Here is a 15,522-nt window from a genome sequence, read left to right on the forward strand (position 1 = left end):
GAGTGGGTGGAACATGGCCTATGATGACACTAATTTCATCATCATGCCCCTGACCTCTCAGTGTTCAGTGAGGTGGTCGATGCTTGATGATACGATTTTCATCATCACGGCACGTACAAGACCATTTGCAGATAGGTAAATGCCAATCCAGCATTATAGGTAACAATGCAAGAAATCCATGTTTGATGTCTGGAGGCCTCTTTCCAGGAAGTGCAAAAGGTTCTCATTTCCATTTTAATGACTTGCAAAGAGCTATGGAAAGGCTCCCCAGTATCAGAACTCGTGTCTCTATCATCTGCCTCTGCACTGTACTTCAACAAACCACGGAAACCATAATTGCCCTACTAGAGGCTCAGCAGCATGCAGGATGATTAACAGGAAGCAGAAATGAAAATAAGTTACAGTTTCTCTAGCTAATAAAGATAAACAGCACGAGTAATGCATATTTCTGGGTAGTTAATATGTCAGAAATTGCCCACTAAAGTGATATGAAAAAAATTCCTTCGAGCCGGAGTTGAACCAGCGACCTAAGGATTTCTGTATCAATCTCCTCTACAGTCCTCCGCTCTACCAGCTGAGCTATCGAAGGATTGTGCTTTAGATCTTTCCAGATGTCAAGTGCACTACATGTGCCTGAATGGAAAAACAAATTGAATTGAAATTTCCTAAATACAGAAAAATTGCTTGTCTACACAAAGAGATCCACATTTTTATTTCTGGTCTACTTACTCATCAAAAGTTGTGAAAATTGTCCTGGTTAATAATTGGCAAAACATCATTAGGAGTTTGACTGTTATTTGTTCATTTTCAATTAATTAGCTTTAGAAATAGTTGGGAAAACAGCTTCCTTAGAATTTCCATCTGCAGACGCCTTTAAGTCAAGATTAAAAATGTTGGAAAATTTCCAACCTCTTCTGCTTTCTCCAATTTTTCTTGACTCTTTTAATTGATGAAAAATCCCAGAAATAGTGGTGGAAAATTTTCACATTTTTGCCCAGTGAGACCCCAATGGATTTCTAGTCAATGGTCCACTCTGTCACCACTACTTCTCACTGTACTCTCTGTTTTTGCACTGCATCCTCTATGGGTTCAGCTCCATGGGATTTCAGGATTTCAGAAGTCATATTGTATTTCAGTTCACTTCCGTGGTCTCTTAAACCTGTCCTTTGCATGCTAACTGTTCATTCAGAACATTCCTACTGCACCATTAAAAATTTGTGAATTCTCCCTGGAAACCCATTCATCCACAAGCTCAAGAGTTCATTTTTTCACATGAAGGATGTGTTACATATAAAATAGGGATTTCCCTCTCAAAGTTTGGAAGATGGATGTTGAAATATGAGTTTAGACCAGTTCTGTCCTAATTTTGGATGCAGTTGGATTTGACCACATCCCATTTCCATAACCAAATCACAGTTTCTCCGGGGTTTTGGTACTGAGATCAATAGAGAAGGCGTTAAACAAGTGGTACTGTTGCTGTCATTTTCTCCGGGGTTTTGGTACTGAGATCAATAGAGAAGGAGTTAAACAAGTGGTACTGTTGCTGTCATTCAAAAATGCGTTAACTTCCTATACCGGGAGTCGAACGCGGGCCATTATGTATTTCTTGATAGAAGCTGAACAAATATATCATGCCTTCCTGTAATGTTTCTTAACTCTGTATTTCATATTCAACCAAGTGGGTGATATGGAGTGGGTGGAACATGGTCTATGATGACACTAATTTCATCATCATGCCCCTGACCTCTCAGTGTTCAGTGAGGTGGTCGATGCTTGATGATACGATTTTCATCATCACGGCACGTACAAGACCATTTGCAGATAGGTAAATGCCAATCCAGCATTATAGGTAACAATGCAAGAAATCCATGTTTGATGTCTGGAGGCCTCTTTCCAGGAAGTGCAAAAGGTTCTCATTTCCATTTTAATGAGTTGCAAAGAGCTATGGAAAGGCTCCCCAGTATCAGAACTCGTGTCTCTATCATCTGCCTCTGCACTGTACTTCAACAAACCACGGAAACCATAATTGCCCTACTAGAGGCTCAGCAGCATGCAGGATGATTAACAGGAAGCAGAAATGAAAATAAGTTACAGTTTCTCTAGCTAATAAAGATAAACAGCACGTGTAATGCATATTTCTGGGTAGTTAATATGTCAGAAATTGCCCACTAAAGTGATATGAAAAAAATTCCTTCGAGCCGGAGTTGAACCAGCGACCTAAGGATTTCTGTACCAATCTCCTCTACAGTCCTCCGCTCTACCAGCTGAGCTATCGAAGGATTGTGCTTTAGATCTTTCCAGATGTCAAGTGCACTACATGTGCCTGAATGGAAAAACAAATTGAATTGAAATTTCCTAAATACAGAAAAATTGCTTGTCTATACAAAGAGATCCACATTTTTATTTCTGGTCTACTTACTCATCAAAAGTTGTGAAAATTGTCCTGGTTAATAATTGGCAAAACATCATTAGGAGTTTGACTGTTATTTGTTCATTTTCAATTAATTAGCTTTAGAAATAGTTGGGAAAACAGCTTCCTTAGAATTTCCATCTGCAGACGCCTTTAAGTCAAGATTAAAAATGTTGGAAAATTTCCAACCTCTTCTGCTTTCTCCAATTTTTCTTGACTCTTTTAATTGATGAAAAATCCCAGAAATAGTGGTGGAAAATTTTCACATTTTTGCCCAGTGAGACCCCAATGGATTTCTAGTCAATGGTCCACTCTGTCACCACTACTTCTCACTGTACTCTCTGTTTTTGCACTGCATCCTCTATGGGTTCAGCTCCATGGGATTTCAGGATTTCAGAAGTCATATTGTATTTCAGTTCACTTCCGTGGTCTCTTAAACCTGTCCTTTGCATGCTAACTGTTCATTCAGAACATTCCTACTGCACCATTAAAAACTTGTGAATTCTCCCTGGAAACCCATTCATCCACAAGCTCAAGAGTTCTTTTTTTCACATGAAGGATGTGTTACATATAAAATAAGGATTTCAATCTCAAAGTTTGGAAGATGGATGTTGAAATATGAGTTCAGAACAGTTCTGTCCTAATTTTGGAAGCAGCTGGATTTAACCACATCCCATTTCCATAACCAAATCACAGTTTCTCCGGGGTTTTGGTACTGAGATCAATAGAGAAGGCGTTAAACAAGTGGTACTGTTGCTGTCATTTTCTCCGGGGTTTTGGTACTGAGATCAATAGAGAAGGCGTTAAACAAGTGGTACTGTTGCTGTCATTTTCTCCGGGGTTTGGGTACTGAGATCAATAGAGAAGGAGTTAAACAAGTGGTACTGTTGCTGTCATTCAAAAATGCGTTAACTTTCTATACCGGGAGTCGAACGTGGGCAATTATGTATTTCTTGATAGAAGCTGAACAAATATATCATGCCTTCCTGTAATGTTTCTTAACTCTGTATTTCATATTCAACCAAGTGGGTGACATGGAGTGGGTGGAACATGGCCTATGATGACACTAATTTCATCATCATGCCCCTGACCTCTCAGTGTTCAGTGAGGTGGTCGATGCTTGATGATACAATTTTCATCATCACGGCATGTACAAGACCATTTGCAGATAGGTAAATGCCAATCCAGAATTATAGGTAACAATGCAAGAAATCCATGTTTGATGTCTGGAGGCCTCTTTCCAGGAAGTGCAAAAGGTTCTCATTTCCATTTTAGTGACTTGCAAAGAGCTATGGAAAGGCTCCCCAGTATCAGAACTCGTGTCTCTATCATCTGCCTCTGCACTGTACTTCAACAAACCACGGAAACCATAATTGCCCTACTAGAGGCTCAGCAACATGCAGGATGATTAACAGGAAGCAGAAATGAAATTAAGTTACAGTTTCTCTAGCTAAAATTGTCCTGGTTAACAATTGGCAAAACATCATTAGGAGTTTGACTGTTATTTCTTCATTTTCAATTAATTAGCTTTAGAAATAGTTGGGAAAACAGCTTCCTTAGAATTTCCATCTGCAGACGCCTTTAAGTCAAGATTAAAAATGTTGGAAAATTTCCAACCTCTTCTGCTTTCTCCAATTTTTCTTGACTCTTTTAATTGATGAAAAATCTCAGAAATAGTGGTGGAAAATTTTCACATTTTTGCCCAGTGAGACCCCAATGGATTTCTAGTCAATGGTCCACTCTGTCACCACTACTTCTCACTGTACTCTCTGTTTTTGCACTGCATCCTCTATGGGTTCAGCTCCATGGGATTTCAGGATTTCAGAAGTCATATTGTATTTCAGTTCACTTCCGTGGTCTCTTAAACCTGTCCTTTGCATGCTAACTGTTCATTCAGAACATTCCTACTGCACCATTAAAAATTTGTGAATTCTCCCTGGAAACCCATTCATCCACAAGCTCAAGAGTTCATTTTTTCACATGAAGGATGTGTTACATATAAAATAGGGATTTCCCTCTCAAAGTTTGGAAGATGGATGTTGAAATATGAGTTTAGACCAGTTCTGTCCTAATTTTGGATGCAGTTGGATTTGACCACATCCCATTTCCATAACCAAATCACAGTTTCTCCGGGGTTTTGGTACTGAGATCAATAGAGAAGGCGTTAAACAAGTGGTACTGTTGCTGTCATTTTCTCCGGGGTTTTGGTACTGAGATCAATAGAGAAGGAGTTAAACAAGTGGTACTGTTGCTGTCATTCAAAAATGCGTTAACTTCCTATACCGGGAGTCGAACGCGGGCCATTATGTATTTCTTGATAGAAGCTGAACAAATATATCATGCCTTCCTGTAATGTTTCTTAACTCTGTATTTCATATTCAACCAAGTGGGTGATATGGAGTGGGTGGAACATGGTCTATGATGACACTAATTTCATCATCATGCCCCTGACCTCTCAGTGTTCAGTGAGGTGGTCGATGCTTGATGATACGATTTTCATCATCACGGCACGTACAAGACCATTTGCAGATAGGTAAATGCCAATCCAGCATTATAGGTAACAATGCAAGAAATCCATGTTTGATGTCTGGAGGCCTCTTTCCAGGAAGTGCAAAAGGTTCTCATTTCCATTTTAATGAGTTGCAAAGAGCTATGGAAAGGCTCCCCAGTATCAGAACTCGTGTCTCTATCATCTGCCTCTGCACTGTACTTCAACAAACCACGGAAACCATAATTGCCCTACTAGAGGCTCAGCAGCATGCAGGATGATTAACAGGAAGCAGAAATGAAAATAAGTTACAGTTTCTCTAGCTAATAAAGATAAACAGCACGTGTAATGCATATTTCTGGGTAGTTAATATGTCAGAAATTGCCCACTAAAGTGATATGAAAAAAATTCCTTCGAGCCGGAGTTGAACCAGCGACCTAAGGATTTCTGTACCAATCTCCTCTACAGTCCTCCGCTCTACCAGCTGAGCTATCGAAGGATTGTGCTTTAGATCTTTCCAGATGTCAAGTGCACTACATGTGCCTGAATGGAAAAACAAATTGAATTGAAATTTCCTAAATACAGAAAAATTGCTTGTCTATACAAAGAGATCCACATTTTTATTTCTGGTCTACTTACTCATCAAAAGTTGTGAAAATTGTCCTGGTTAATAATTGGCAAAACACCATTAGGAGTTTGACTGTTATTTCTTCATTTTCAATTAATTAGCTTTAGAAATAGTTGGGAAAACAGCTTCCTTAGAATTTCCATCTGCAGACGCCTTTAAGTCAAGATTAAAAATGTTGGAAAATTTCCAACCTCTTCTGCTTTCTCCAATTTTTCTTGACTCTTTTAATTGATGAAAAATCCCAGAAATAGTGGTGGAAAATTTTCACATTTTTGCCCAGTGAGACCCCAATGGATTTCTAGTCAATGGTCCACTCTGTCACCACTACTTCTCACTGTACTCTCTGTTTTTGCACTGCATCCTCTATGGGTTCAGCTCCATGGGATTTCAGGATTTCAGAAGTCATATTGTATTTCAGTTCACTTCCGTGGTCTCTTAAACCTGTCCTTTGCATGCTAACTGTTCATTCAGAACATTCCTACTGCACCATTAAAAACTTGTGAATTCTCCCTGGAAACCCATTCATCCACAAGCTCAAGAGTTCTTTTTTTCACATGAAGGATGTGTTACATATAAAATAAGGATTTCCCTCTCAAAGTTTGGAAGATGGATGTTGAAATATGAGTTCAGAACAGTTCTGTCCTAATTTTGGAAGCAGCTGGATTTAACCACATCCCATTTCCATAACCAAATCACAGTTTCTCCGGGGTTTTGGTACTGAGATCAATAGAGAAGGCGTTAAACAAGTGGTACTGTTGCTGTCATTTTCTCCGGGGTTTTGGTACTGAGATCAATAGAGAAGGCGTTAAACAAGTGGTACTGTTGCTGTCATTTTCTCCGGGGTTTGGGTACTGAGATCAATAGAGAAGGAGTTAAACAAGTGGTACTGTTGCTGTCATTCAAAAATGCGTTAACTTTCTATACCGGGAGTCGAACGTGGGCCATTATGTATTTCTTGATAGAAGCTGAACAAATATATCATGCCTTCCTGTAATGTTTCTTAACTCTGTATTTCATATTCAACCAAGTGGGTGACATGGAGTGGGTGGAACATGGCCTATGATGACACTAATTTCATCATCATGCCCCTGACCTCTCAGTGTTCAGTGAGGTGGTCGATGCTTGATGATACAATTTTCATCATCACGGCATGTACAAGACCATTTGCAGATAGGTAAATGCCAATCCAGCATTATAGGTAACAATGCAAGAAATCCATGTTTGATGTCTGGAGGCCTCTTTCCAGGAAGTGCAAAAGGTTCTCATTTCCATTTTAGTGACTTGCAAAGAGCTATGGAAAGGCTCCCCAGTATCAGAACTCGTGTCTCTATCATCTGCCTCTGCACTGTACTTCAACAAACCACGGAAACCATAATTGCCCTACTAGAGGCTCAGCAACATGCAGGATGATTAACAGGAAGCAGAAATGAAATTAAGTTACAGTTTCTCTAGCTAAAATTGTCCTGGTTAATAATTGGCAAAACATCATTAGGAGTTTGACTGTTATTTCTTCATTTTCAATTAATTAGCTTTAGAAATAGTTGGGAAAACAGCTTCCTTAGAATTTCCATCTGCAGACGCCTTTAAGTCAAGATTAAAAATGTTGGAAAATTTCCAACCTCTTCTGCTTTCTCCAATTTTTCTTGACTCTTTTAATTGATGAAAAATCCCAGAAATAGTGGTGGAAAATTTTCACATTTTTGCCCAGTGAGACCCCAATGGATTTCTAGTCAATGGTCCACTCTGTCACCACTACTTCTCACTGTACTCTCTGTTTTTGCACTGCATCCTCTATGGGTTCAGCTCCATGGGATTTCAGGATTTCAGAAGTCATATTGTATTTCAGTTCACTTCCGTGGTCTCTTAAACCTGTCCTTTGCATGCTAACTGTTCATTCAGAACATTCCTACTGCACCATTAAAATTTTGTGAATTCTCCCTGGAAACCCATTCATCCACAAGCTCAAGAGTTCATTTTTTCACATGAAGGATGTGTTACATATAAAATAGGGATTTCCCTCTCAAAGTTTCGAAGATGGATGTTGAAATATGAGTTTAGACCAGTTCTGTCCTAATTTTGGATGCAGTTGGATTTGACCACATCCCATTTCCATAACCAAATCACAGTTTCTCCGGGGTTTTGGTACTGAGATCAATAGAGAAGGCGTTAAACAAGTGGTACTGTTGCTGTCATTTTCTCCGGGGTTTTGGTACTAAGATCAATAGAGAAGGAGTTAAACAAGTGGTACTGTTGCTGTCATTCAAAAATGCGTTAATTTTCTATACCGGGAGTCGAACGTGGGCCATTATGTATTTCTTGATAGAAGCTGAACAAATATATCATGCCTTCCTGTAATGTTTCTTAACTCTGTATTTCATATTCAACCAAGTGGGTGACATGGAGTGGGTGGAACATGGCCTATGATGACACTAATTTCATCATCCTGCACCTGACCTCTCAGTGTTCAGTGAGGTGGTCGATGCTTGATGATACGATTTTCATCATCACGGCACGTACAAGACCATTTGCAGATAGGTAAATGCCAATCCAGCATTATAGGTAACAATGCAAGAAATCCATGTTTGATGTCTGGAGGCCTCTTTACAGGAAGTGCAAAAGGTTCTCATTTCCATTTTAATGAGTTGCAAAGAGCTATGGAAAGGCTCCCCAGTATCAGAACTCGTGTCTCTATCATCTGCCTCTGCACTGTACTTCAACAAACCACGGAAACCATAATTGCCCTACTAGAGGCTCAGCAGCATGCAGGATGATTAACAGGAAGCAGAAATGAAAATAAATTACAGTTTCTCTAGCTAATAAAGATAAACAGCACGAGTAATGCATATTTCTGGGTAGTTAATATGTCAGAAATTGCCCACTAAAGTGATATGAAAAAAATTCCTTTGAGCCGGAGTTAAACCAGCGACCTAAGGATTTCTGTATCAATCTCCTCTACAGTCCTCTGCTCTACCAGCTGAGCTATCAAAGGATTGTGCTTTAGTTCTTTCCAGATGTCAAGTGCACTACATGTGCCTGAATGGAAAAACAAATTGAATTGAAATTTCCTAAATACAGAAAAATTGCTTGTCTACACAAAGAGATCCACATTTTTATTTCTGGTCTACTTACTCATCAAAAGTTGTGAAAATTGTCCTGGTTAATAATTGGCAAAACATCATTAGGAGTTTGACTGTTATTTGTTCATTTTCAATTAATTAGCTTTAGAAATAGTTGGGAAAACAGCTTCCTTAGAATTTTCATCTGCAGACGCCTTTAAGTCAAGATTAAAAATGTTGGAAAATTTCCAACCTCTTCTGCTTTCTCCAATTTTTCTTGACTCTTTTAATTGATGAAAAATCCCAGAAATAGTGGTGGAAAATTTTCACATTTTTGCCCAGTGAGACCCCAATGGATTTCTAGTCAATGGTCCACTCTGTCACCACTACTTCTCACTGTACTCTCTGTTTTTGCACTGCATCCTCTATGGGTTCAGCTCCATGGGATTTCAGGATTTCAGAAGTCATATTGTATTTCAGTTCACTTCCGTGGTCTCTTAAACCTGTCCTTTGCATGCTAACTGTTCATTCAGAACATTCCTACTGCACCATTAAAAACTTGTGAATTCTCCCTGGAAACCCATTCATCCACAAGCTCAAGAGTTCATTTTTTCACATGAAGGATGTGTTACATATAAAATAGGGATTTCCCTCTCAAAGTTTGGAAGATGGATGTTGAAATATGAGTTTAGACCAGTTCTGTCCTAATTTTGGATGCAGTTGGATTTGACCACATCCCATTTCCATAACCAAATCACAGTTTCTCCGGGGTTTTGGTACTGAGATCAATAGAGAAGGCGTTAAACAAGTGGTACTGTTGCTGTCATTTTCTCCGGGGTTTTGGTACTGAGATCAATAGAGAAGGAGTTAAACAAGTGGTACTGTTGCTGTCATTCAAAAATGCGTTAACTTCCTATACCGGGAGTCGAACGCGGGCCATTATGTATTTCTTGATAGAAGCTGAACAAATATATCATGCCTTCCTGTAATGTTTCTTAACTCTGTATTTCATATTCAACCAAGTGGGTGATATGGAGTGGGTGAAACATGGTCTATGATGACACTAATTTCATCATCATGCCCCTGACCTCTCAGTGTTCAGTGAGGTGGTCGATGCTTGATGATACGATTTTCATCATCACGGCACGTACAAGACCATTTGCAGATAGGTAAATGCCAATCCAGCATTATAGGTAACAATGCAAGAAATCCATGTTTGATGTCTGGAGGCCTCTTTCCAGGAAGTGCAAAAGGTTCTCATTTCCATTTTAATGAGTTGCAAAGAGCTATGGAAAGGCTCCCCAGTATCAGAACTCGTGTCTCTATCATCTGCCTCTGCACTGTACTTCAACAAACCACGGAAACCATAATTGACCTACTAGAGGCTCAGCAGCATGCAGGATGATTAACAGGAAGCAGAAATGAAAATAAGTTACAGTTTCTCTAGCTAATAAAGATAAACAGCACGTGTAATGCATATTTCTGGGTAGTTAATATGTCAGAAATTGCCCACTAAAGTGATATGAAAAAAATTCCTTCGAGCCGGAGTTGAACCAGCGACCTAAGGATTTCTGTACCAATCTCCTCTACAGTCCTCTGCTCTACCAGCTGAGCTATCGAAGGATTGTGCTTTAGATCTTTCCAGATGTCAAGTGCACTACATGTGCCTGAATGGAAAAACAAATTGAATTGAAATTTCCTAAATACAGAAAAATTGCTTGTCTATACAAAGAGATCCACATTTTTATTTCTGGTCTACTTACTCATCAAAAGTTGTGAAAATTGTCCTGGTTAATAATTGGCAAAACATCATTAGGAGTTTGACTGTTATTTGTTCATTTTCAATTAATTAGCTTTAGAAATAGTTGGGAAAACAGCTTCCTTAGAATTTCCATCTGCAGACGCCTTTAAGTCAAGATTAAAAATGTTGGAAAATTTCCAACCTCTTCTGCTTTCTCCAATTTTTCTTGACTCTTTTAATTGATGAAAAATCCCAGAAATAGTGGTGGAAAATTTTCACATTTTTGCCCAGTGAGACCCCAATGGATTTCTAGTCAATGGTCCACTCTGTCACCACTACTTCTCACTGTACTCTCTGTTTTTGCACTGCATCCTCTATGGGTTCAGCTCCATGGGATTTCAGGATTTCAGAAGTCATATTGTATTTCAGTTCACTTCCGTGGTCTCTTAAACCTGTCCTTTGCATGCTAACTGTTCATTCAGAACATTCCTACTGCACCATTAAAAACTTGTGAATTCTCCCTGGAAACCCATTCATCCACAAGCTCAAGAGTTCTTTTTTTCACATGAAGGATGTGTTACATATAAAATAAGGATTTCCCTCTCAAAGTTTGGAAGATGGATGTTGAAATATGAGTTCAGAACATTTCTGTCCTAATTTTGGAAGCAGCTGGATTTAACCACATCCCATTTCCATAACCAAATCACAGTTTCTCCGGGGTTTTGGTACTGAGATCAATAGAGAAGGCGTTAAACAAGTGGTACTGTTGCTGTCATTTTCTCCGGGGTTTTGGTACTGAGATCAATAGAGAAGGCGTTAAACAAGTGGTACTGTTGCTGTCATTTTCTCCGGGGTTTGGGTACTGAGATCAATAGAGAAGGAGTTAAACAAGTGGTACTGTTGCTGTCATTCAAAAATGCGTTAACTTTCTATACCGGGAGTCGAACGTGGGCAATTATGTATTTCTTGATAGAAGCTGAACAAATATATCATGCCTTCCTGTAATGTTTCTTAACTCTGTATTTCATATTCAACCAAGTGGGTGACATGGAGTGGGTGGAACATGGCCTATGATGACACTAATTTCATCATCATGCCCCTGACCTCTCAGTGTTCAGTGAGGTGGTCGATGCTTGATGATACAATTTTCATCATCACGGCATGTACAAGACCATTTGCAGATAGGTAAATGCCAATCCAGAATTATAGGTAACAATGCAAGAAATCCATGTTTGATGTCTGGAGGCCTCTTTCCAGGAAGTGCAAAAGGTTCTCATTTCCATTTTAGTGACTTGCAAAGAGCTATGGAAAGGCTCCCCAGTATCAGAACTCGTGTCTCTATCATCTGCCTCTGCACTGTACTTCAACAAACCACGGAAACCATAATTGCCCTACTAGAGGCTCAGCAACATGCAGGATGATTAACAGGAAGCAGAAATGAAATTAAGTTACAGTTTCTCTAGCTAAAATTGTCCTGGTTAACAATTGGCAAAACATCATTAGGAGTTTGACTGTTATTTCTTCATTTTCAATTAATTAGCTTTAGAAATAGTTGGGAAAACAGCTTCCTTAGAATTTCCATCTGCAGACGCCTTTAAGTCAAGATTAAAAATGTTGGAAAATTTCCAACCTCTTCTGCTTTCTCCAATTTTTCTTGACTCTTTTAATTGATGAAAAATCTCAGAAATAGTGGTGGAAAATTTTCACATTTTTGCCCAGTGAGACCCCAATGGATTTCTAGTCAATGGTCCACTCTGTCACCACTACTTCTCACTGTACTCTCTGTTTTTGCACTGCATCCTCTATGGGTTCAGCTCCATGGGATTTCAGGATTTCAGAAGTCATATTGTATTTCAGTTCACTTCCGTGGTCTCTTAAACCTGTCCTTTGCATGCTAACTGTTCATTCAGAACATTCCTACTGCACCATTAAAAATTTGTGAATTCTCCCTGGAAACCCATTCATCCACAAGCTCAAGAGTTCATTTTTTCACATGAAGGATGTGTTACATATAAAATAGGGATGTCCCTCTCAAAGTTTGGAAGATGGATGTTGAAATATGAGTTTAGACCAGTTCTGTCCTAATTTTGGATGCAGTTGGATTTGACCACATCCCATTTCCATAACCAAATCACAGTTTCTCCGGGGTTTTGGTACTGAGATCAATAGAGAAGGCGTTAAACAAGTGGTACTGTTGCTGTCATTTTCTCCGGGGTTTTGGTACTGAGATCAATAGAGAAGGAGTTAAACAAGTGGTACTGTTGCTGTCATTCAAAAATGCGTTAACTTCCTATACCGGGAGTCGAACGCGGGCCATTATGTATTTCTTGATAGAAGCTGAACAAATATATCATGCCTTCCTGTAATGTTTCTTAACTCTGTATTTCATATTCAACCAAGTGGGTGATATGGAGTGGGTGGAACATGGTCTATGATGACACTAATTTCATCATCATGCCCCTGACCTCTCAGTGTTCAGTGAGGTGGTCGATGCTTGATGATACGATTTTCATCATCACGGCACGTACAAGACCATTTGCAGATAGGTAAATGCCAATCCAGCATTATAGGTAACAATGCAAGAAATCCATGTTTGATGTCTGGAGGCCTCTTTCCAGGAAGTGCAAAAGGTTCTCATTTCCATTTTAATGAGTTGCAAAGAGCTATGGAAAGGCTCCCCAGTATCAGAACTCGTGTCTCTATCATCTGCCTCTGCACTGTACTTCAACAAACCACGGAAACCATAATTGCCCTACTAGAGGCTCAGCAGCATGCAGGATGATTAACAGGAAGCAGAAATGAAAATAAGTTACAGTTTCTCTAGCTAATAAAGATAAACAGCACGTGTAATGCATATTTCTGGGTAGTTAATATGTCAGAAATTGCCCACTAAAGTGATATGAAAAAAATTCCTTCGAGCCGGAGTTGAACCAGCGACCTAAGGATTTCTGTACCAATCTCCTCTACAGTCCTCCGCTCTACCAGCTGAGCTATCGAAGGATTGTGCTTTAGATCTTTCCAGATGTCAAGTGCACTACATGTGCCTGAATGGAAAAACAAATTGAATTGAAATTTCCTAAATACAGAAAAATTGCTTGTCTATACAAAGAGATCCACATTTTTATTTCTGGTCTACTTACTCATCAAAAGTTGTGAAAATTGTCCTGGTTAATAATTGGCAAAACACCATTAGGAGTTTGACTGTTATTTCTTCATTTTCAATTAATTAGCTTTAGAAATAGTTGGGAAAACAGCTTCCTTAGAATTTCCATCTGCAGACGCCTTTAAGTCAAGATTAAAAATGTTGGAAAATTTCCAACCTCTTCTGCTTTCTCCAATTTTTCTTGACTCTTTTAATTGATGAAAAATCCCAGAAATAGTGGTGGAAAATTTTCACATTTTTGCCCAGTGAGACCCCAATGGATTTCTAGTCAATGGTCCACTCTGTCACCACTACTTCTCACTGTACTCTCTGTTTTTGCACTGCATCCTCTATGGGTTCAGCTCCATGGGATTTCAGGATTTCAGAAGTCATATTGTATTTCAGTTCACTTCCGTGGTCTCTTAAACCTGTCCTTTGCATGCTAACTGTTCATTCAGAACATTCCTACTGCACCATTAAAAACTTGTGAATTCTCCCTGGAAACCCATTCATCCACAAGCTCAAGAGTTCTTTTTTTCACATGAAGGATGTGTTACATATAAAATAAGGATTTCCCTCTCAAAGTTTGGAAGATGGATGTTGAAATATGAGTTCAGAACAGTTCTGTCCTAATTTTGGAAGCAGCTGGATTTAACCACATCCCATTTCCATAACCAAATCACAGTTTCTCCGGGGTTTTGGTACTGAGATCAATAGAGAAGGCGTTAAACAAGTGGTACTGTTGCTGTCATTTTCTCCGGGGTTTTGGTACTGAGATCAATAGAGAAGGCGTTAAACAAGTGGTACTGTTGCTGTCATTTTCTCCGGGGTTTGGGTACTGAGATCAATAGAGAAGGAGTTAAACAAGTGGTACTGTTGCTGTCATTCAAAAATGCGTTAACTTTCTATACCGGGAGTCGAACGTGGGCCATTATGTATTTCTTGATAGAAGCTGAACAAATATATCATGCCTTCCTGTAATGTTTCTTAACTCTGTATTTCATATTCAACCAAGTGGGTGACATGGAGTGGGTGGAACATGGCCTATGATGACACTAATTTCATCATCATGCCCCTGACCTCTCAGTGTTCAGTGAGGTGGTCGATGCTTGATGATACAATTTTCATCATCACGGCATGTACAAGACCATTTGCAGATAGGTAAATGCCAATCCAGCATTATAGGTAACAATGCAAGAAATCCATGTTTGATGTCTGGAGGCCTCTTTCCAGGAAGTGCAAAAGGTTCTCATTTCCATTTTAGTGACTTGCAAAGAGCTATGGAAAGGCTCCCCAGTATCAGAACTCGTGTCTCTATCATCTGCCTCTGCACTGTACTTCAACAAACCACGGAAACCATAATTGCCCTACTAGAGGCTCAGCAACATGCAGGATGATTAACAGGAAGCAGAAATGAAATTAAGTTACAGTTTCTCTAGCTAAAATTGTCCTGGTTAATAATTGGCAAAACATCATTAGGAGTTTGACTGTTATTTGTTCATTTTCAATTAATTAGCTTTAGAAATAGTTGGGAAAAGAGCTTCCTTAGAATTTCCATCTGCAGACGCCTTTAAGTCAAGATTAAAAATGTTGGAAAATTTCCAACCTCTTCTGCTTTCTCCAATTTTTCTTGACTCTTTTAATTGATGAAAAATCCCAGAAATAGTGGTGGAAAATTTTCACATTTTTGCCCAGTGAGACCCCAATGGATTTCTAGTCAATAGTCCACTCTGTCACCACTACTTCTCACTGTACTCTCTGTTTTTGCACTGCATCCTCTATGGGTTCAGCTCCATGGGATTTCAGGATTTCAGAAGTCATATTGTATTTCAGTTCACTTCCGTGGTCTCTTAAACCTGTCCTTTGCATGCTAACTGTTCATTCAGAACATTCCTACTGCACCATTAAAATTTTGTGAATTCTCCCTGGAAACCCATTCATCCAGAAGCTCAAGAGTTCATTTTTTCACATGAAGGATGTGTTACATATAAAATAGGGATTTCCCTCTCAAAGTTTCGAAGATGGATGTTGAAATATGAGTTTAGACCAGTTCTGTC

At 39.2% G+C, this 15,522-nt stretch overlaps 5 non-coding genes across 5 annotated transcripts; all 5 read right to left on the bottom strand.

Moving 5' to 3' along the window:
- Nucleotides 1-499: 499 nt before the first annotated feature.
- On the bottom strand, nucleotides 500-589 carry TRNAY-GUA (transfer RNA tyrosine (anticodon GUA)). Its single transcript is given in 2 exon segments — nucleotides 500-535; nucleotides 553-589. It is a non-coding gene; the product is annotated as a tRNA-Tyr (tRNA).
- Nucleotides 590-2,189: 1,600 nt separating this feature from the next.
- On the bottom strand, nucleotides 2,190-2,279 carry TRNAY-GUA (transfer RNA tyrosine (anticodon GUA)). The gene is given in 2 exon segments: nucleotides 2,190-2,225; nucleotides 2,243-2,279. It is a non-coding gene; the product is annotated as a tRNA-Tyr (tRNA).
- A 3,028-nt stretch (nucleotides 2,280-5,307) lies between these two features.
- Nucleotides 5,308-5,397, bottom strand: TRNAY-GUA (transfer RNA tyrosine (anticodon GUA)). Its single transcript is given in 2 exon segments — nucleotides 5,308-5,343; nucleotides 5,361-5,397. It is a non-coding gene; the product is annotated as a tRNA-Tyr (tRNA).
- Nucleotides 5,398-10,115: 4,718 nt separating this feature from the next.
- On the bottom strand, nucleotides 10,116-10,205 carry TRNAY-GUA (transfer RNA tyrosine (anticodon GUA)). The gene is given in 2 exon segments: nucleotides 10,116-10,151; nucleotides 10,169-10,205. It is a non-coding gene; the product is annotated as a tRNA-Tyr (tRNA).
- Nucleotides 10,206-13,233: 3,028 nt separating this feature from the next.
- On the bottom strand, nucleotides 13,234-13,323 carry TRNAY-GUA (transfer RNA tyrosine (anticodon GUA)). The gene is given in 2 exon segments: nucleotides 13,234-13,269; nucleotides 13,287-13,323. It is a non-coding gene; the product is annotated as a tRNA-Tyr (tRNA).
- Nucleotides 13,324-15,522: the final 2,199 nt, after the last annotated feature.

Source organism: Mixophyes fleayi, chromosome 3, assembly GCF_038048845.1.
Source record: "Mixophyes fleayi isolate aMixFle1 chromosome 3, aMixFle1.hap1, whole genome shotgun sequence".
Lineage (NCBI taxonomy): Eukaryota > Metazoa > Chordata > Amphibia > Anura > Limnodynastidae > Mixophyes > Mixophyes fleayi.